Source organism: Equus caballus, chromosome 8, assembly GCF_041296265.1.
Source record: "Equus caballus isolate H_3958 breed thoroughbred chromosome 8, TB-T2T, whole genome shotgun sequence".
In the NCBI taxonomy this organism is placed as follows: domain Eukaryota; kingdom Metazoa; phylum Chordata; class Mammalia; order Perissodactyla; family Equidae; genus Equus; species Equus caballus.
The window spans coordinates 27,862,778-27,885,704 of NC_091691.1; the positions used below are offsets into that span (position 1 = coordinate 27,862,778).

General features: G+C 48.5%; 1 long non-coding RNA gene across 1 annotated transcript; it reads right to left on the bottom strand.

The window, feature by feature from the left end:
* Positions 1 to 14,704: 14,704 nt before the first annotated feature.
* On the bottom strand, positions 14,705 to 18,253 carry LOC111774682 (uncharacterized). The gene is made up of 2 exons (XR_002809797.2): positions 18,035 to 18,253; positions 14,705 to 17,802 (listed from the first exon to the last, which is right to left on the bottom strand). It is a non-coding gene; the product is annotated as an uncharacterized lncRNA (long non-coding RNA).
* Between the last annotated feature and the right edge of the window lie 4,674 nt (positions 18,254 to 22,927).

Below are 22,927 nucleotides of genomic sequence, written 5' to 3' on the forward strand. Positions count from 1 at the left end.
CCCACATACAAAATAGAGGAAGACTGGCACAGATGTTAGCTCAGGGACAATCTTCCTCACCAAAATACATAAATAAATAAAATAAAATACACCAGTGTGTTTATTTTGTTTTGTTTTGTTTCGTTTTTGAGGAAGGAATATTAGCCCTGAGCTAACATGTGCTGCCAATCCTCCTCTTTTTGCTGAGGAAGACTGGCCCTGAGCTAACATCCGTGCCCATCTTCCATTCCTTTATACGTGGGACACCTGCCACAGCACAGCTTGACAAGCAGTGCCATATCCGCAGCCAGGATCTGAACCAGCGAAGCCCAGGCTGGCGCTGCTCCACGGGGCCAGCCCCCCCCACCCCCCCACTGCAGTGTGTTTAAATTACACCAGCCTTAGTTCCTTCAGGCCAAGAAATGACAACCCAGTGGGAGCCTTCCTTGTTTAGGGAAGAGTAACTTAGCAATCCCTCTTAGTTATGTAAATGTCTATTTTCTAAAAATCCTCATATAACAAATGTCTAAGTACTTCACTCATCATTCATTCATCTCGTCAAAAGAGTGGGCTTCTACTCTAGTCAGTAAGTGGGATCACGAAAGGACAGTTGGTGTGCCTCCCTTCATACAGCTTATGTTCCAGTTGACAGCAAAAACTGTCACCTTCTTGGTACAAAATTAGTTCTAGAAAGTAAGGGGCTCAATTTCCCCATGGAATCCAGGACCTCCTGGTAGGGTAGAAGTATACACCCCAATTCCTCTACCCTGAGGCACATTTACCCAAAATAAAATTACCTGATGGGAAATGCAAGTCTAAGCTAGTGACCTTGCTCGGCTAAAGGTCATAGGAGTTCATTTCAGAGGGTTGGTTTTGAATCAACATGGGGCTGATTCTGGGAGTATCCATGGAACAGAGGTAGTGATCTGGAGAAAATGGCTAAACGTGTACATGAACTAAAAGGATCAGTAACTTTGCTTTCTGCCATGGCCTGAACCCTGGCGTCTAAGCGGCCCCTGACAGTTACTGTTTGCAAATCTGCACAGAACCACCCTTCAACACTGACACCGTGTGGCCGTGTGGAGCAATGACAACAGTTCCTTTTCTACTGGTGTTTAAAAGACGACCCACTGCTTTTGAACCAGAAATTAACATGCATGGATCCTGAAGATTTCAGGCTGGGAGGAAGGGAAAACGGAAATTCTTATTTTTACTACTGAAGCTTGTATTTCCTAAGCAATTACGTGGTGGTGGCAGTGGTGAGGTATGAGTTCATGTTTCTCGTCTTTGTGAAAAGGGTCATGCTGCTTGCTCCTTCCATGACAACATTGACCCAAGTTCATTCAAAAAGCAATTGGACAGATTGCTTTTTTGGACAAAAGCCTTGGGAGCAGATCACCGTGAAGCTGAAAGGTGAATTGTAACTGGGCTAAGCCAGTCGTGGCAATTTCAGTCTTGAAATTAGTCTGTTGGCTAATCCAGGCTTATGAACTACATTTGGGATTTTCTGAAGCTTCTTGGAAACATCTCTGAGGAAGAAAACACTGGAAGAAAAAGATCCTGTTTCTGCCTGCCCAGTCTCATCCTGCTTGGGATGCTGTCATCTAAGGACATGACACCTGGAACTGTGCAGCCATTTGCAGTCATGGAAAAAAAAATCAAACACACACACACACACACACACACACACACACAAACAAGAACTGAAAATACGGTGACACCATGCCCTGATATTATAGCTGAACAATCATAGCACTGCCCACATCCATGCTTGTTAATTTCAGTCTAATATATATTTATTTTTGGTGAAGAAGATTGGCCCTGAGCTGACAGCTGTGCCAGTCTTCCCTTATTTTGTATGTAGCACTCCACCACAGCATGGCTTGATGGGTGGTGTGTAGGTCCATGTCCTGGATCCAAACCTTAGAACCCTGGGCCACTGAAGTGGAGCGTGCAAACTTAACCACTATGTCACCAGGCTGACCTCCAATTTCGGTCATTTTTATTTGGGAGTTTTGTTATCTTAGCACAAAATAGTCCCCAAATTGCAGCTTTGTTCCATTATTATAATAAAAGTACACATTTTTACAAAATTAAAAATACACACTAAAAATAAGAGAGGTTCCCCAGTTATACACTTGAAAAGCATCATGCACTTCTACATGATAAATCTTATCTCAAATGTGATCATATTGAGACTGGCCTGGTGGCACAGCAGTTAAGTTCACACGTTCCACTTTGGCGGCCCAGAGTTTGCCAGTTCGGATCCCGGGTGCGGACATGGCACTGTTTGGCAAGCCATGCTTTGGCAGGCGTCCCACATATAAAGTGGAGGAAGATGGGCATGGATGTGAGCTCAGGGCCAGTCTTCCTCAGCGAAAAGAGGAGGATTGGCAGCATATGTTAGCTCAGGGCTAATCTTCCTAAAAAAACAAGTGATCACATGATTCATTTTGAAATTTGTTGTTTAATATCTGCCTCCTTCCTTGATGGCCGACACCTCAAGAGAGCAGGAATCAAGTTTCTTGTTCGTCTCCTAACACATAACGGAGGGCCTGACAAAATAGTTGTTATTTTGTCAAAGAAATCTGTCAAATAAAAGTTGGATGAGTCAAGGAAATGTTATTTCACACTTCTATTAAATACAGAACATTGTCGCCCGACCCCAGTGCAGGCTACATTACGCTTAAAGACAAGGGCACCTCCTGAGCAAGCAAGCCAGGGAAAGCATTTATTGGAATTGAAATTATTCCTCCAAACTCTTGATGTATAAGAAACAAATCTCCAGTTCGGGCTCCAGCAACTGCTCACGTTTGATTGACTGTGTGTCTTCAGCAGTAAAATGTACAAAAGGGCTCTAAGGGAGAAAGTCACCAAAGAGCTCTTGATTTGCCATAACTGTCCCAGGGCGGGGCTGGTCCCTAAGGCAGGCTGTGCTGTGCAGGCTGCCATCTCCTCTAAAAGCAGGAAGCCAGCGTCCTAAATGGCACTGAAATCTTCTGCGTACTTTGCACTGAACTGGCCGGCATCTTTCCAGTCACGGCTTGAGTATCCCAAACCTTGCCCCCTCCAGGTAGGTCATTTGTCCAGATATTTTTGTACAGAACAAGTAAATTTGGATGAGTGAAGCTCTCAAACTAGGACTGCAGAGGGGGAGTTACAGCCACTTGAGCACAAGCCGGGTTTGTTGGCTACACTTTCCAAAAGAGAGGACCCAGGAAGTCCCACTCAGGGCAGACAGGACCTCTTTTGGGATGAAGAAGGGAAAATAGCATGCATTTAGCTCTGCCTGGGTCATGAACATAGCTATCGATATTCACTTAATCTTCAGACAGGCATTTTACTTTTCCCATTTTCCAAATAGCAAAATTGAGACTTACAATAGTTACACCCGCTGTTTACATTCACTCGGATAGTAAGTGATAGAGGAGCTGGCATTTGAACTCCAAAGTGCTTCCCAGAAGGACGCCAGTGACGCCAGTTCATATATCAAATCCAAGAGAATGGCCTCCCGGCGCAGAGCTGCGCTGAGGTTCTTCGGAAGGTGTGTCTGGGGTGAGAAGGGAAAGTTTCCAGACGGACCAAGACCGTCTTCCATGCGTAAGGAAGCAGGAGCGGCCACGGCTTAACGAGAGCTATTTGTTTGCTCTTTCTGTACTAAACCACAATTTGTTCCCAAATGAGCCAGCTTCACTCATGTTTATTCTGTTATCCTAGATTCAGGCAATTTTTTTACATTCACTAATTTTAGTAGATACATATTTTTTAATTACTCAGTGACCACACACACACACAAAAGCCACCGAAAACAGGCAATTATATTACAGCAAACACCCTCACTCTTTTCTGGAAGTGTGCATGTTTCTCACATCAGGGCAGTCAAAGCAGGCGATTCTCGAGGCCACAGTGCTTCACGGATGGAGTCCACCTACTGAGGCAATGGGAGCAAATGGGACCCGGGGTCCTTGTTTATTCCTTGGCTGCTCTTGTTGAGGGGAAAACACATTTTAATAGGACTTGAACTCAAGAGCATCCAGTCGCCACCCCCAGCTCCCCCGCCAGCTGGCATCTTGCTGCCATGTGAAGCCTGACAACTAAGTCAACATGAGGAGAGAGGAGACAGGAGGTGGAGGGCAGGTCCTGGTGCCACCGGGGGAGCCACTAGACCCAGCCTGGTGGATGCGGCTCCTCCCACAGGCAGCTGCTCCAACAACCCCTCCTTGTACCTACGCTGTTTTGAATTAGACTTTCTGCGTCTCTCGATGAAGAGTAGGGCAAATAACCCGAAGAATTTGCAGAAGCACAAGAAAAAAGAAAATAGCCCTGATGCTGTAGGGAGACCAGACGGCCCACAGCTACTTTATAAGTGCAAGGCTTCTGAGGTCCCAGAGAGGCTAGCCAAGGGAGAGGGATGGAGGGAAATTATCAGCAATAGTTTGTTAGAAAGCAAAAACTCTGTTCCCCAGTCCTCTGAGAACCCACATTCAACTCTGACCCCTCGGCCGGGCAGAGGCCTTTGCTCAGCTGCCTTCTCCCACTGCGGGGAACAGAATCACCTGGAAAAGCCCTGCGCTGCATTCAGGACAGCCTGACCCAGAATTCTCAGAGGCGCTGTCCTGGAGACCCACTCCCATGCTGAGGAGGTTATTCAGCCGGCCCCCAGATTCTCTTAGGCCTGTTTAAGATGACCTCCGTGTGCCTGAGTCTGGGGAGAAAAGCGGATTTTCAGTGCTCAGAATCTCTTTTATTTTCATTCCGTCACAGGATTTTAACTTTTCTTTTCTTTTGAAACGCCTTCTGTCCAGGACCACCTCTGGTGCTCTAAAGAAGGAGAATGGTGGCAACACGTGACACAATCAGCTTCCTTGCTGAGGTGGCACTGAGCCAGCCCGAGAGAGCAGGGCGGCCTGAGCCCTGTCCTTGAAGAGGAGATGGAGGGCCTGCGAGAGGGTCGCGGGGAGGGCGCGGCAGGGGGTCCCCAGCACTATTTGCGCGCCAGAGCACTGTCAGGAGGGGTGCCTCTGACTCCCACTCCCCCGGATCGGACAGGAGCAGAAGGAACCTGACTGGTTCTGATTCTGGTTCTGGCTGAGGCAACCGCGGCGGAGAAGCGAGGGCGCTGGAGAAAACCTGCCGGCAAGAGGCGGGCGGGGGAGGTCTGGCTTTCCTCTGTGCAATTCTAAAAAGGAAAAATGCTCTTGCGGGAAAAATAGTCAACAAAAGCACATTGCGTTAAAAACTCAGTGAGTAGAGAAGGGTAACTTGTGAACAATTGACCTTCCTTCCGTTACCAGTTTCTGGGGGGCTCCGCACGTTGTCGCGCACTTAAGGGCAGGGACATCTCCTTCTCTATGAACATCGATGCCTGTTCACACTGCCGTGCGCGTTGCTTCTTTGCTCTTAGTGTTAGCTCGAAGAAGGTTCCGAATCAAATGAACGGGGTTCCATACTGAACTCGCGAAGCCCCAAGATAACAGAGCAATTGACAAGCGGGAAGCGACCCCGCCTGCGTGGAGTGACGGCCGGCAGGAGGGAAAAGGAAGGGTCCTTCTCCACGTCCCAGTCGGGGGTCCCCGCAGAATTCCCCGGAACTGCACAGCAGGGAGCGACGGCTGGAGTCCGCAAAGACGCGCTTTCCTTGGAAAAGAGCGGCTTCTCGCGGACGGGCTGTTCGGGCCCTGGGTGGGCGCCGCCTGTCCCGCCGGTCCTCCTGGGGCGGCGTCGCGGGCTCTGCGCAGCAGCTGCTCCAACCGCCCGCGCGCGCCATCTCCTCCTGCGCCCGGGATCCGGCCGGGACCCTGTGTGGGGTGCGCCCTCTCAAGGGGTAGGGAGGGTCCTGGAACCCCGGGCCTGGAAGGAAGCCATGGGGGACCAGGAGGCGGAGGCAGGAGAAAAGTTGGTGTCGGAGTGCGAGCAGCGGCCAGAAGCAGAGCCGCGGCGTCGCGGACACTGCAGGGCGGGGGCGCAGGCACCGGAGAGGCCCTGTCCTCTGTCCTCGGTCCTCGGTCCTCGGCCGCCGGGGTCGCCTCCCCGCGTGGTCAGCTGGGAGGACGGGAGCGGCGGGGCCGCAGGCTGCGCTGTGAGTGTGCGGCCCGGCTGTGCGGGCGCGCCACCGGGGCAGGTAAGGCAGGAGGAACGGGCATCGGTCCCTCCGGGAGCTGGGGAAGTCCCCCAGGCTTCCGGGGGCGTCCAGGCGGAGGGAGCCCGAAGTTTGGGTCTGTCTGGATGATCTGGCAAGGGCACTGGTCCCACCAGAAGTACCTCCGCGGGGCACCCCTTCCCTAGACGAGCGGACCCCTGGATACCCTACCTGAGGCTGCCCGCGGAACGGGCGCTGATTCCCTGGGGGACGAAGGGACGAGGATGAGGGGTGTTTTCCATTATTTGCCCCGCACCCCAATACTCTGAGGGACTATAGAACTGGAAGTGGGGAGCCCAATTCTTTACACTTTTTTCCCAAACCATGGGACCCCACCCATCTCTCACCCCAGTTCGCTCAAACTGGAATTGGGACTCCAGGAGCTGAGCCGGTCTCTTCGCACCCTGTGGTCCCGAGCGCCGCCTTTGGCCCCGGAGGAGCTGGCTCACAGGGAACCCCGCTCGGCGGAGATGTGGGATGGCCCCCGCGGGCGACTCGGCCGGTGGACGTGGGCTGGAGGTTGCGCGCAGGGGTCGTGGGGCTCCCTGGCGCCGGTGTCTGGGAGCAATGGGTGCGAGTCGCCCCATCAGAAGTGGGCTATTACGTGTGCGGGTTTTATTATGCACAGGGGGCGCGGGGGTGGAGCAGAGTGGGCCCGGACCAGGAGGGGAGGGGGCGGCCTCCACTCCCGGGAGCAGCCGGCTCCCTGCGCCCTCCGCACCCGGCGCAGGCTCCGGTGACCGCGGGGCTGGCGACGGGCGAGTCTCTTCTCAGCCTGGGACTGCGGCTGCGCGCACAGTCGCTGTCCTGGGGTCCTGGGACTCTAGGGGCGGAGATGAGGTGAGAAAGACACCTGCTGCTGCTCGCGCTGGGGCGAGGGGCCCGCAGGTTCGGGCTCGAGCGCGGTGAGACCAGCAGGTGAAACTCTCACGGCGGGCGGGCGCGGTCTTCTCCCGCCCCTCGTCTCAGCGCCCCGGATTCACACCCGCCCCCCGCCCGACAGACAGATCCCCTAAGCTCTTCCTCTCTTTCCAGCTGCTTTTAGCCTCAAGCTTTCCGCTCTTACAGCTGAACTGGGAACTTCTGAGGAGGGACGTGCTGCCAACTTAGATTTTGAAAGTAACGTTTGCTTTTCAAAAGTCGTGCTCAGCCTGAAATTCTAGCGAGATGCGCCCTCCTTGGGGCTGCAGGTTCCCCAGAAGCCTAACTGGAAGGTCTTCTTTAAAAAAAATACTTTCTACTGTTTTCAAGTCACGCCATTTTTCTTTCAGGGGTTCCAGGCAGGCCGGGATGGGGTCGGGTAGGGACAGCTTCTTTTCTCTTTTATTTGAAGTAGCAAACGGACTGCCAGAAACAGGGTGCCAGATAAAGTCGGTTAGGGAGACAGAGTGTGAGCGTGGGGGGTGGGGGACACCATTGTGCATGGGCTGTGCAGGGAAGGCTTCCCCCAGGAGGTTAATTTTGGAGCAGAGACCTCAGTGAAATGAGGAGGGAGTGGGGAGAGGAAGCAAGGCAGGGGGGAGGGGGTGAGGAAGATTGTCCCTGAGCTAACATCTGTGCCAGTCTTCCTCTATTTTGTATGTGGACGCCTCCACAGCATGTCTTGACGGTGTATAGGTCCGCACCCCAAACCCTGGGCTGCAGATGTTGAGGGGGTGAACTTAACCACCATGCCGCAGGATCCCTGCGCGGGAGCAGTTAGTGCAAAGGCCCTGAGACTGGAGCAGCTTGGTGTGGTGGAGGGACAGCAGAAGGCCTGTGGGTGTAGCAGGGTGAGGGGAGCAGGTGGGAGTGAGGGATCAGGGGGGTGGGCAGGGACCCATCAGTTACCAGGGGATAGACCATGTGTGTCCCAGAGTGGACTTGGCACCAGGACCCATTCTCTCTTCTCTTCTTCAGGAACAGAACTCCTGGTGTTTAGCTGGACACTCAACCATGCAGAATAACCGCTGCCTTTTCCAATCTCTTCTGCAGTTAGATGTGGCCCTGTAACTGGGTCCTTAGTTTGATCTGTAAGAGGGGGTGGCACTTCCGGGCAGTTACCTTCAGTGGAGGAAACTGACCTTCTTTGTCCCTATGTTGCAGTGGCTGGAATATAGACCATACCACAGGGGCTTCAGCAGCTATCTTGGACCGTGAGGTGTTCTTGGGAGTGGACGCTTTGCAGAGTGGAGCATCCCAGCCCAGGGGGAGTTCTCCATCCCCGACAGCTGGGGAGCACAAGAGGAGAAACCTGGGTCCCCGACATGGCTGAAGTGCGACTCTAGCCCTGGACTGATGGCTTCTGGACTTCATGAACGCAAGAGAAGTGAACTTGTGGGGTTTTTTGTTTTCTCCCTGTGTCTTACCACTGAAGCTAAATCTGCTTGATACCCCGTGGTAGGATCTTTTCTGTTTCTTGGATTGCCTGGCAGAGAGCTTGGCTGGTAGCATGTATTTTACAAATATCGAATGTTTACTCAAGAAAACCAAATGTGCCTTCACTTATGCTTTCATGAGAAGAGTCTGACAATTTTGAGAAAGGCATGTGGTGAAATGCAAAAATTGTTGTGTATCTTTCTTCACATTCTCATTAAAATGGGGCCCTGGCCACTTCAGATGTTTATAAACAATCTTAAAACAAGGACTGTGCTTTTACTTGAAATGATCCTGCATCTATCATAATGTTGCATTTGTGCCCATCTTAATTTGAGATGGAAAGTTAGGGAAAAATTTGCTTGACAGCAAGAACAATTGTCTGTGATCTGAAGATCTAGAAGCATTTTGAATTCAAGTGAATGACGGTCTTTTAAATACCCTTGTAATGTGATAAAAAAAATGTGTATATATATTTCCAGCAAGTAATTATAGAGCTGGGCAATTAGCCTGTTGGCTGGAACACTTAGCTGGACTGAGAGGATCGTGGCTGAATAGTTGGCTTACCAGAGTGCTGGAGAAAATGTTATCTTTACAAGAGTCATCCTTCAGGCAGGCTGTGGAAGTGCTTCCCCAGGGTTTACAGGACCGAGTCCAACTCCTTGTCATGAGATAAGGCCAAACTACTTCTCCAATTTCATTATCCCATTGACTCGGCTTGCCCCTTGATCCACTTGGCCCAAAGAATATATTCCAGAACCAATAACATCACCATCTCTCAGAACACCTGTGCCAGCGGGAGATTGGATTATTGCTCGGAATTCTTTGCTCTCTCTCTGCATTAGAACTCATGTCCTTGCTACTTGAGTTTGCACTTCCTCCCACTGGAGGATCCAAGGTATGGCTGTTGGCTTGGCCATGTGACTTGCCTCAGCCAATGGAATGTAGGCAGAAATGGCTTGTTGCAAGAGAAGGCCTCAGGAGACACTGGATATTTCTGTCTGCTCCTCTCATGCTCCTGCCATTGTCCATGAAGAGGACATGTCCCCAGGAACCCATGGAACAGACCTGAACCTGAGACTGGAGTTATTTGAAACACAACGTACAGCAGCAATAGCAGAGTTATGCTGTTATTCATTTGTCTGTTTTATCATTCTTTTGCCAACCTAGTTCATATTTCACGACCAGGGTGTTGCCATTGCCTTGAATGCTCTTCTCCCCACTACTCTCACTCCTCCTCCTCAAATCTACCTGATAACAAGCGTTCACTCGTTAGGTTCCAGCTTGTATGTCTCTTCTTGTGAGACAGAGAGAGACAAAGAAGTGGAGCCTTCCTGAACTCTCAGGATAAACGATGCTGCTCCTTTGTGTTTGCTGCCCTGGTAGGTCATTGACCTTTTTCTGCAGCTCTTATTACAATCTGGAAACATGTTTACGTGTGGATTGGTCTGATGTCTTCTTTCTCTCCACATCACGAGCACAGAGACACCATCTATTTTGTTCTTAGAGGTAGTGAGCATAGTGATTAAAGATGAGTTCTGGAACCCAGTTCAAAATCCCAGCTCTGCCCCTTGCCAGCTGTGTGACCACGAACAAGTGTGCTCCTTAACCGTTTGACCTCAATTTCTTTATCTGCACAATGGGAGTAATAATGGAGATTACCTCACATGGTTTTCACATGGGATAAGAAATATATATACATGCAAAGCCCTCAGAAGAGATTTCTATGTCATTCCATGCTATTGTTAGTGTTATGTTTTATCATCCCCAACATCTCACACAGTGTCTGCACTTAGGAGCCACTCGGTAAATACCTGTTGGATGAATGGATGTATGTCACCCTCTTATCATGACCCGTCAGGTGATAAGGTCACGTCCGTCCTTGATGTTCAGGTGCAAATGTGATGAGTCAGCTGAAGCTTGGTTACCCTGCAAGTGTCCCAGTCCAAGAAGATTACCAACAGCGTTTCAGTCTGATGCTCCTCCTAAGCGTGTTTTCTAAGAAAGCATCCTTAGTGGGTCATCTGCCCTAGGAAATCAGTGGCAATACTTCCTGCTGCACAGGAGACAGGAGAGAAGGCGGCTCGATGGAGAGCGCCCTCTGCTGGAGGAGAGCAGACGGCTCTTGTGAGTTCCTGACTTGCACATGATTTTTAAAAAGTTACTCTCAGGCTGACCTTCACCACCGTAACAGGAAGCTTTGGAGACAGCTAGGGTGAGGACTGGGTCCTGAATGCAGGGGCGAGCAGCTCTGTGAGTGAGGTATTTCCGCTTTCATGTGAGCATGACTTTGTGAGAGGTGAGCTCGCCCGTGGACAGCCAGTTAGCCCTCAGCCGTCCTCTGCACCTGTTCCCTTTGCTTTCGTCCTGGCAGTGTTGCAATCCAGGTGGCCAACACCTCTTTCCCTTTTCACCTCCCACCATAGTACCAATAAAGCCGGGTACTCACCTGACCAAATGTCCTTATGGCAAGGGGTGGCCATGTGACTCAGTTCTGGCCAATGAGCTTTTAAATAGAGTTTTTTGAGGAAATTGCTACAAAACCTGTGCTTCCCTGATCAAAGGACATATATAATAGGAACTTTCCCTCTTCTTTCTGCCATAAAGGAGCTGTGATGGCTAGAACGGTGGCAGCCATCTTGGGAACATGAGTTACTAAGCATGAAAATGAGGAATCGACATTGGAGGGTGGCAGAGATGAATTTTGGAGAGAGCCCAGTTCCTTGGTTTTATTGCTAAGACACTGCACCACTTAGAATTACCCACTTACGGATTTTCTGTGTTAGGAAATAATTACGTCTTAATTGTATAAGCCATTATTTTAGGGTTTTCTTTTTCGTTCTTTGTTTGTTTGTTTGTTTTTGGTGAGGAAGATTGTCCCTGAGCTAACATCTGTGGCAGTCTTCCTTTATCTTGCTTGTGGAATGCCACCACAGCATGGCTTGATGAATGGTATGTAGTTCTGTGCCCAGGATCTGAACCCATGAGCCCCAGGCCGCCGAACCACTATGCCACCAGGCTGGCCCCTATTTTAGGATTTTCTGTTACTTGCAGCTAGCAATGTTAAAAATATTATAGCTCGTAATAGTTGCCAAGTTCTTCACTAGGCCTCTGAGAAATAGAAGAGGAAGTTGTGGTACCCATGGCTTCCTTCTTAGTAGAGAAGTAAGACATACATGAGTGAAACGGGAAGCAGTGGAGGAGAATGCACAGGGACCACGTCTTTGGAGCTCAGGGGGCCAGTGTTCAGGTATCCTCAGACTTTTGGATGATTGCAAACAACTGAATTTGATAACTTTAACCATTTAAACTTTCCCTGTATTTTATATTTGGAAACTGACAGTTGGGGAGTTTGAGTGACTTTTGCAGAGTCACACAATGGAGCTGGGGTGGAGCTGGGTTTCTAACCAAAGTTTTTCCAGCTTCTCATCACCATGCGCACTGCTCCTCCCAGTGTCGTCAAGTCACCTAATTGAGACTTAGGAGTCTATGTCACTTAACCTCTTAGTTTTTTCATAAAAATGGAATATTCTTTCCAGTACCTAATGCAGTATTATCAGCTATAATCACCGTGTTGTACATTAGATACCCAGACTGTGCTCATCTTATGACTGAAGTTCGTACCCTGTGACCAACATCTTCCCATGTCTCCTACCTCCCAGCGCCTGATAACCAGCGCTCTATTCTTTCTTTCTGGCTTGCGCTTTTTCAGATTCCATTTGTAAATGATGTCATACAGTATTTGTATTTTCTTGTCTGACTTATTTCACTTGACATAATGGTCTCAATTTCATCCAAATTGTTGCAAAAAAATAAACAGTAATTACGTGCCAGGATGGAGATGTTAGCTAATGCTATGGTGGGAATCACTTTGCAACATATAAATGTATCAAATCAACACGTTCTACACTTTAAACTAATACAATGTTGTATGTCAATTATATTTCAATAAAGCTGGAAAAATTCAAAACATAAAAAGTCTCTTGTGCAAACTTAATAAGGATTCCTTTTAACAGTTTAAAGCTGAAGAAACAGGGGTATTGTTAGCACCAATTTACTCTGTCAGTAAAGGACCTGGGTATGACATTTGTTCCTTCATTTGTTCATTGAATCAAGCTTTCATTCATTCCTTCACTGTCCACTGAGACGTTATGAGATAGGTACTGTTTTTTCTCCATTTTACTGGTGAGGAAACTGAGGCGCGAGGAGGTTAAGTAGTTGCCCCAGTGTCAGACAGCCCATGAGCTGCAGAGCTGGAATTTGAATTCCGTCTGTCTGCCAGGAGAGCCGCAGCCGCTGCGCTTCCCTGCTCGCCAGCGGGACGGGGGGTGGCACCCTGCCGTGGTCCTCTCCAGGCTCCCATGGAGCAACTTGGTGATGTAGGTACGCTCTGTCGGACTAGGGAGGAAACAGATTTCCCGAGAGTGAGGACACTACTCAGGGTCACCCAAGGAGTCATCTGCTAAATCACATACAACCCAGATTAGTATCCACATTGGTCAGGCTTCTTCTCATCACTAGTAACAGAAAACCTGACTCAAACTGGCTTGGGTGCAAAAGGGAATATACTGGCTCACGTTACTCATCAGTTCAGAGGCTCCCCAGCTCCAGGTGTAACTCCACCCAGCAGCTCAAGTAGTTTCCTCAGGCTTGCTTCCTCTCCATCCCTCAGCTCTGTTCTCCTCTGTGTCGGCTTCCCTCTCAGGCAGACCCCATTCAAGTGGCAGTCTCTGACAGATCCATGCTCCCATCCTCACAGAAGCAGAAGATGCATTTTTCCCACACTTCATAGCAGTTTCAGTGAAAATCTTGGACCTGGCTCCCTTCCCAAATAGAGTGTGTCACCCATCCCTGAATCAGTCACTCTGGCCAGGAAGTAGGATGTTCTGATTGTCGAGCTCTGGGGCACATGCCCTCTCTGGGGCTGTGAGTGGGATCACCCCCAAACCTCCCAGGGGGACTGAGAGTACAGCTATGACACGGGTGGCAGGATAGGGAGCTAGGTGGGCAAAACTCTAGACACGCCCTGGATCGATCAGGTGCACTGCATACAGCTCACAAGTGGGCCACCTTTGGGGGAGGCCCATGGTTGAGGCCCCTGTCACCATGCAGGGCACACAGGAGGTGCTCAGAAATGCAAATGTGTCTGAGCAGAGAGGACTCTGCTGGTACTGCTTCTGGAGCAGCTTTGTGTAAATCTGAGAGAACGCCTTGGAAAGCAAACTTTTTAATTATGCTGGCCCTTTGGAAGTTGATGTGGGACTTTAAAAATGCAGTTCAGGTGATGAGCTGGCAACCTTGAAACCTGTTTCATAGTATTGCTAAAGAGAAAAGTTATTCATGGGCCACTTGTTAAAAAGGGCAAGACAGATTTTACTCAAAACTGTTGCCGTAGGGGAGAGAGAAACTGAATCACACTGAATACAAGGCTGAGTGGGGATTGATAGCCAAGGAGCAGAGTGAGGGGACGGGGATGGAAAATGACACATGAAGGGCAGGGGCATTCTTGCTAAACTGTCCTACCAGGATCCTTGCTAAAAGTAAGCCGAGGACTGAGATGTCAGGGATAAGGGCAGAGGAATTTGATCAGAAATTGCTGCAGACTGAATGTTTGTGTCCCCAAATTCATATGTTGAAATCCTAACCCCTACTGTGCTGGTTTTAGGAGGTGGGCCCTTGGGAAGTGATTAGGTTAAGAAGGTGGAGCCTCGAGAGTGGGATTAATGTCCTTCCAATGGGATTGCTGACCCCAAGGCTACTTTCCTCCTGCCACCATGTGAGGACACAGTGGCAGGCCCTCACCTGACGCTGAATCTGCCGGCACCTCGATCTTGAACTTCTCAGCCCCCAGAACGGGGAGAAAGGAATTTCTGTTGTTTAAACCCCCAGATGGTGGTATTTTGTTATAGCTGCCCGAATGGACTAAGACAGAAATCAAGGGTGTGAGGATCTTTGATAAACTGGCTCAGGACCTGGAAGGCCAACCTTGAGGCCTAGGGGAGAAGGAGCACAAAGACTCCTTTGTAGTCTGACTGAAGTTTGGTCAAGGAGGGAGTCTCTGCGAGTATTAAAATGGAGACGCTAGAATCCTGCCCTTTCTAATGGAAAGTCCTTTGCGTGTTCTGCTAACTTCATGATTTTGAGTTCTTAGGAACCAGTGTATTTTCAACTAGTGGTTCCCTTATGATGTAGGAAAGTGTCCTGGCCATAAAGCTAGGAAGAAAATTAGAAAAACATTAAAGACTGATTTAATATAGATGAGAATATTGTAAGTTGCAGGCTTGACATTCCTCTATTGAGCACTATTAGTCAAAAGTTGTACTGCATATGGTGCCACAATCTATTTTACTGAAAAAAAAAAATACATAGACTCTAGATACGCTAGTGTAATTAAAGCACCCTCTAGTGAATTTTAAAGCATTCCGTTTACACAGTGTGCTTTGCAACTCCCTACACTTGTTACTCAGTCTTTCAAGCATAATAGGCATTTTGGGCTGGAAGTATTTAATCTTGTGTGAATGGGCTTATCAGAATGTCTTGGAAAGACAATATATGACTTCCTGGCAAAGAAATGGCTGCAATGAGGCAGTAATTATGTAGTGTCTTGTTACTATGGTTTTAAAAACTTACCAGGCTAATCCTGTGGTAGGGGGATTCAGAACCGAGTGTTCAGAGCACCATTACATTAGGAGATGGGAGAGTTCTTGGAAGACATTTGTCCAAGACCCATGGGGTCTAGTTCTGGAATCTCTGAGTCCGTCTGTGCTGAGGAATCACTGGCTTTGACAGTGGCCTCTGTGGATGCTGGAGTGTACAGCTGACGTGGTACCCACAGTCCTGGAAAGGGCGATGCTGCTGTTGGCTGTCCGGTGCCCTGGTATGTTTGTTCCTGTTGGAGCCCTGCCTCCTCTAGCTGTTTGAGGGCTGGATTCTCTGTTTTCTTCATGAACAAAGGCAAAGGTACTCAGGGTGGAATTAGGGTCGCTTAGCTTCTTTTGTTACGACTTCTTTTTTTCTTTCTGTTTATTAAGAAGCCACCAGTTATGACAATTCTTTTCAGTAGGAACAGAATGTTCCTGATCTCACCTGATCTCTCAAAAGATATGAAATCAGAATTATTTTGTCCTGAATTTTGGAAATGTCCATCAGAATTACACAGTGACACAGAACCACATTATAGATAAACAGGACATGCTTTTGAATTAGATCTTAATAATCTGGAGGAAAACGATCAAAGTCAGGATATTATGGCTATTTCAGGGAGATTTGAATCTGAAAGATAATCTTCAGAATCTAAATCTTCACTTTTCATCCAAATCTGGAAATCAAAGATCAGCCTAAAATGGAGAAGCGTAGAGACCTGAAATATCCTTCTGTCCCCAGGAGGAAAGAGCGATGATTTTGAGATGCTAGAACAGGATGGAAATTGGTTTCATGCATTCTTGGTTGGTAGTGGTGCCACTTGAGCATGGTGCGGTCAGTGGGAAATGTTTCTGATTGTTGGCAGGGGCTGTCATGGGAAGAGCTGTCATCCCTCCTGCTTCGGGGCAGTGGGGAAAGTAGAATGGTGGCATCTCCAGCAGGTCGTCCCCAAGAGAGTCTCCACTCCTTTGTGAAGGCAGAATTCAGATCTGGTTACAGTTCAGAGACCTCCTGGGATAGTGGAAATAGCATGGAGGTGGGTGTCGATCTAATTCATCCTGGTTCCACCACTTAATTGCCCTTGAGAACCTGGGTGGGTCACTCAACATCTCTGAGCCCAGTTTATCACACGAACTTTGGCAATACTTACAGCTCTTTCCCAGAGTTACAGCTGAGCTTAGAGTACAAAAGCCCCCAGGGACAGAGTTGGCATCTTCAAAGTTACTCTGGGCAGCACTACTGAGGAAAATAAGTAAGCGAATTAAAGTTGGACAGGAAAGATGGATCGCTTCTACTCTTCTGTTCAAATAAGGGACAGGGTTTACTCTGAGTTAGGCAAAGCTTACTTAGGTACACCCAAAGCACGGGTGACAAAAGATAAAAATAGATACATTTGCCTGTGTTAAAATCAAAAACTTTGCTCCCCTCCCCCTTCCCTCCTTCTTCTCCCTTCCTCTCTCTCTCCCTTTGCTCGGGGTAAATGTGCAGACGGTGTCACTTCGCTGTACGTTAGGGTTGCATGTAGGATGTCATTTGAAGAAAGGGTTTTGCTGCTTAAAAACGGTTGAAAGCCACTGGTATACTTCACCGCTGCCAAGGAAACACATTGAGTGGCCTGGAGTCAAGTGACTTCTTTGCGCACAAGAGCAAATTAATGAGGGAGCTGGGGCTAGTCCCCGAGTTCCTTGAACTTCAGCCAGGGCTCTTGCCTCACCTGCCCACTTTAGTGTCAAACACTTCATTCTCCCGGCCTGGTATCTCGGCTCCTTCGTAAACATGTAGAAGTTTACGAAGGAGGCAAATCGTCTTTAGCAGTGACACAATGTGCTGTGGAGCACTGCAGGATTTTCACTTCTCTCTCTCTCTCTCTTTTTTTCTTTCCTGGAAAACCATCATGATTGTCAGCGTGCGTACTGTGCTGAGAAATAACAGGGAGGGTCCCGGGAGAGGAGCAGTTCAGGCGCGTCGTCGCTCCTTACCCTTCTCCCTTTCTCTGTGGTGATGGGGCCGCCAGGACTCCGAGGCTGGTGTTTACTAAAGGCGTGGTTTCATGCAAGTGGGCTTCGGGGAAGCAAGTCCTTTCAGAAGAAAGCCTTATCCTCCAGTTTGAGGGGAAAACAGAGCCCAACTGTGTTGCGACTTCACGCACACTTCGTCTCTCGCAAACACACACACGTGCACACGTGCACACTTCTCTACTCCAAAGAAAACATTCTAATGGCTGAAATAATATTCTGGATTCATCCAAGGGAGTCAGTAATTCCTAAATTGTGAGCAACATGAAGCACTTTTCTAACTTTAAAAGACATCAAAAATAGATCAGGAACAGGCAAAATTAATATTTATGAACTCAATTATATAGAAATGGATTTTTAGCAAGCATGCCAGCTGCCCCAATTTATAAGGTCTCGTTTCTCTGGTTCCTAGGAAATAACTTAAAAATACGTGAAAATAATTCCAATTTAAGTTTGTCATCTATGCTATGTTCTGGCAGAGTTCCTGTAGTTAGTTCAGCTTAAAAGTCAGAGAGGAGAAGGAAGCGCCCCCAGTGCGGACTTAGCAGGACCAGGTGGCCAGTATCAGACAAGTTAGTCTGCGTTCTTCTCCAGCTGATTTGACGCAACTCTGATGCTGACTGGCTTCTTTCTCCTTAAACATCGCTCTCTCTTCATTACCGTCATCTGTCACTGTGAACGTCAGCCAACAGTTTACAAGTCATATCTCTGATAAGAATTGTCCTATCATAAGAATATTGTATTTTTCACTCATTTTGCCCTGCCCCGCCCCCTCCCCAGCACACATACACCCCTGCCAAACAGGCTACAGATGAAAGATTGAGACATGTTAGATCACTATTTTGCAATTATAGCAAAGGCCATTTCAGGCTGATGAAATGGAAAAGAAAATCCATGACAATACCTTCTCTACGTAGCTCATGGTAGTTCCTAACATCCTTTCCCATCCTCTGTGGCATGTGACGTTCCCAACAACCACGTGAGGTTCTCATGGTTACCCCCAAATTCCAAACCTCGGGTGGTGGAATCAGGATCCGTGGTTAGACGAGGTGCAGCCAGAATCCAGGACCTGCCCAAGAACTCGAATGACGCTGACGCCAAATAACAGGGCATTTCACCGTGTGGTTCTTGGATGCGAGCCTGTCTGCGTGTGTTCTGGGCTCGAGGAGAGGGCGGCACACTCTAGCTCCAGCAAACACTGAAATATTGTGTAAATTCCTTGTTTCCTAGAAGACAGTCTATTTTCCACAGTGCCCTGAAGCAGTTAATCAACTCACCCTGAAGGACTGTCAAAGGGTATCCCACAAATTTGGCTTTAGATACATTGTTTTGTGCTTTCTTGAACTCAAGTATAATTTTTCTGGTTGGGATGGAAGAATATAGCAATGTGTTTCTTCGGTTTAATCTTGGGTTTTAAATCGCCCCTTTGACATATGTGTGTCTGTGTGTAGGAAAGAGTCTACACGGCCGGCCGGAGACTGCTGTCTTTACAAAGTCCTTCTTGCAAGGCTGGCTCCTGGCTGAGGTCGGAGAACTTAGATTTGGGGAGAGTTCCCACCATTTGCTAACTGATAAGAGGGGCTTGCTGTGACTAGATCGTACAAAAAAAGATGCTTTCTGTCAAACATATGCTTTCCTTCTGGGAGTCTGACATTTTGCTATGTGCTCAGCAGATGGTGCCTACGTGGCCAGCAGCCAATAGACACTCTTGGCTAATGAGTGTCCTATGGACTTCTTTGGGCGGATATGTCACATGGGTGTTGCTGCATTTTCGTTGCTGGGGAAGAGCGTGTTCTTTGTGGCCCTCACGGCAGGGAGAGAATATAGGAAAACAGCATACGATTCCTCCAGACTCCACCTGTGTCTTTTCCCTTATAATCTGGCTGTGTATCCTTCCCACACCACTGGAGTAAATCTTAGCTGTGAAAATAACTATATGCTGGGCCCCCTGAGACCTGCTCATGCCTCTCCAAATGTAGGGCTGGTCTTGGTGACATCAACACAGTTTTATGGAGCAATGGACTCCTACTAGATCATGCTGACGGACTTCAGGATTGACAGCAGCACTGGCCTGGCCTGGGCCCCACAGGCTAGCTGGCAGGTGAAGTGTCTGATGAGTGAGCTTGTATCACACAACTTTGGGGATATTGTCTCTTTTGAAATTATAAGAAATCTTGCTTTAAAAAGCATGTGTCACAACAACAATGTTTTGGGGGTTTTGCCTTCTTTTATTATTAAAAGGAACATGAAGTATTTTATAGTTCTCTATTGCCCAAGTGGGTGATACAAATTGTTGAAACAGGAAAAACACCCCTCGGTAAGCTTTCATTTACCACCTACCCCATGAGCGCCCCTTGGAAAGCAGGAGGCTCCATAGTTCGAGTCCTTTTTCATTTGTGTATATTCCGGAACTGGCTCCTGAAGAGACTCTGTGCTCTGTCACCTCCATCTGCATCCATCAAGACTAAGTTCTACAATTAACGAAGATGGTTTCGTTGAAATGTACCTGGGACACATGGCAGACGCAGCAGTTTCATAAGTCAAGAAACTAGCCCCTTGGCAATCAGCTTTGCTCTGAGACTCTCCTGACCTCTCAAGGATTGGAAAAGTCTGAAATGCAAATGGAGTTAAAGAACCTTGTGGGGATCTGGCCAGATGAATATGGACAGGGTCGCAGAGTCCATAAAAATGTCTGTGTTTCTGTTTCTCTGGCCTGGATGTTACCAGATTTCTTCCCTTAAGCTTGGTTGAAGCTCCACGGGCTCAGAAGCCACGTCTGAGAAGGGGGTGATGCATGAGGTTCCAAAACGTAAAAAGAAAGGTGCTGATGAATCACAAGGATGATAGACCCATGGGAATGCCCATGCTTACTGCCTTTGGTCACTTCTAGAAAATACCTAGATTAGTTCTATGCTGCATTGCCCTGCCTGGCTGAGGCTAAAGAATGGGATCCAAACCTAAATTATCTTAAGGAAATCTGCAAGATATTTACTACCCACTTATATAGTGTTAATGATGTCCCCTAAAATTCACATCCATGTGGAAATTCAGATGTGGTCTTATTTGGAAATAAGATCTTTGCCAATGTATTTAATTGAGGATCTTGAGATGAAATCACCTTGAATTTAGGGCTGTTCCTAAATCCAGTGAAAGATGTCCTTATAAGAAAAGGTGAGGGCACATAGAGACGCAGCGGGAGGAGAAGGCAGTATGACCACAGAGGCAGAGATTGGAGTGATGCTGCCACAAGCAAAGGAACGTCAACACATTCCTGGGGCCACCGGAGGCTGGAAGGGGCAAGGAAGGGTTCTTCCCTGGAGGCTTCGGAGGGAGCATGGCCTTGCTGGCCTCTTGATTTTGGACTTCCGGGCTCCAGAACTGTGAGAAAACACATTTTGTCTGTTTTAAAGCCACCAAGTTTGTGGTACCTTGTTATGTCAGCTCTAGAAAACTAACACAGCATCGCTCAGGTGTCAGACGCTCGAATTAAGATCCATTTTGCACTCTACTCAAAACCTATCAATAAATGTTTCAAGACTTTTTTCTGTAAAAGTGAGTCTCAGGCCATTGTACTTGGCTCTTTTATCTACTAGAAACCTGCTTCCCCAAATTTCCCCAGGCCTGCTCCTCTTCAACGAATGCCATCTCCTTAGAGTCCTTCGTCAACCTGCTTAACTGAAGTAGTCCCTCTGTCCCCTCCTACCTCGTCACTCTATTCTATTTACTAACACTGTTCTCCTCTCCTCATAGTCATGACTATTTTAAATAATTTGTTCCTGATGTGTCTCTGTTCCAGAATATAAATTAGTTAGGGTGGGGCTTGTCTGTTTTGTACCCTACCCTATCCCAGCACCACCCACAAGGCCTGGCGCAGGCAGACATGCAGGTGACATTTGTTGGATGAATGAATAAATGAGTGAATGAATCTCTTGTTTTAATCTGAGCTACAAGGGACACCTAGTCCTTGGGGACCGAAGGAGGAAGTCCCCATCAGCAGCGATCTGCTTCTTGGTTTTGGAGAATCCGTGACACGGCAGGAAAGGACCTCAGCAAAGGGTGGAGGTGGATGGTTGTGGATTTCAGGGCAAAATAATGCTGTCCTGTATTTTCGCCCCGGCAGCTCCTCTGTCAATTTTCTGAAAGAACTTTGTTCAGGTGGACACACGTGATCTCCTTCAGCAAAACTCCCACAAACGAATCCTAGATAGATGGGAGTTTTTCTTGTACTTAACCTTTAGCCTCTGCTCCCTGTGGTTCTGAAGCCCTCGATGGGGCTGAGGCCGTGTTCTAAAGGGAGAACCATGCCTCTCTCTTGGCACCTGGAGGACGGGGAAAGGGGTATGAGCTCATCAGACAGGGGCATGGGACCAGGACTAAGTGAGGACCTCAGGCTCCCAACAGAACCACATTCCAATTGTGTCTCAGCCATCGATGAGCGGTAGGATCTTGTCTTGGTGACTTCCTCTCTCTGGCTGCATTTTCACACATGCAGTCCCTCAGCTAATGTGTACGGGGCCCCTGCCGTGCATGGGGAAGCATTCTAGGTCCAGGGATGTAAAGATGAAGGAAGCACGTCCTTCCTCCCATGGAGAGTGTATTCTTCCAGGGCCCGGGAGCAATGAACAAATGTCTGTGTAGAGAACATGGTCTCTTGAAACCCTTGGGACAATGCATAGCCCAGGCCCAGTGGCCCAGGCTGAGCAGCACACAGCTGCACTGGAGCAAGGTGGAGACGCTGATGAGAGCTGAGGTCCACCTGCTGTGGCCAGCACTTCCCCAGGCAGGCACATCTCCAGTCCTCACCCCTCTACTTCCTAAAGTGGCAGGTGCCTGGCCCAGCCCTGGGAACAGTCTGTCAGGTGTCAGGACTGAGCTTGCCCCTGTGTAGACCTGGGTAGGGTCACTCCCACAGAGATTCTCATATGCTGCTTTATACCCTTGCCACCCAAATCTCTCCCATGGGTGCTTATGGGCCCCTTGGGGAGGATAGTTCTGTGTGGGTTGTGCCCACTGCATCACAGTGGCTTTTAGAGTCCCCTCCATTGGGCTAATTGGTCCCAGAAAGGTCTCTTACTTAGTCACTGAGGTGCAGAAGGGTTAATCACAGTGATCTGGGAGCTGGCTAGGCTGAACGGTAGCCTACACTGCAGTTGACCTCTAGATTCACCACGAAAATTGGCTCTGAAATGGTGTCCAGGGGCCAAGGCTACTTATTAAGTTTTAGTCTGACCAAATTTGCTAGATTTTTTTTAAAGCTGCCTCCACGTTCCGTAAGCATTTGAGGGAGATTCCAGCCCATTTCAGAGAAAGCCCACCACCCTCTCTTGTAAGTGGTTCCTGTGTACATTTTGGTTAGAAAGCAAGCCCCGGAGAGGCCACTGCACCCTCCCAGCTGACTTCTAAATGAGGTGAGGGTGACTGGAGCCCTGCCCACCAGAGGGAAACCAGGACAACAGCAGCCCCAACAATAACAGAAACCGGCTGGTCATTGCATCAGACAAGATCCAACCAGGGGACAGTACACACCTTTGCATTTAGAAAGGATAGTGTTCAATGCAGGAAAGCAGCTGCAGGGGTCATTCAACATCCTGGAAGCCAAACAAGGTCAGGGAGACACCCCAGGGTAGAGACAAGTGGCCACAGCCAGGTCGTGAAGAGCATAGATGCGCCACGTAAGGGAGAGCAGGGCGCAGTGGACGTTTTGAATCTGGCTTCGAGGGTGTAGGCAAATGACTAAAAGTCCCCTTTATCCTTTCTTTCCTCCCCTTCACACCTGGGGGCTTCTTGCTGGTGGGGC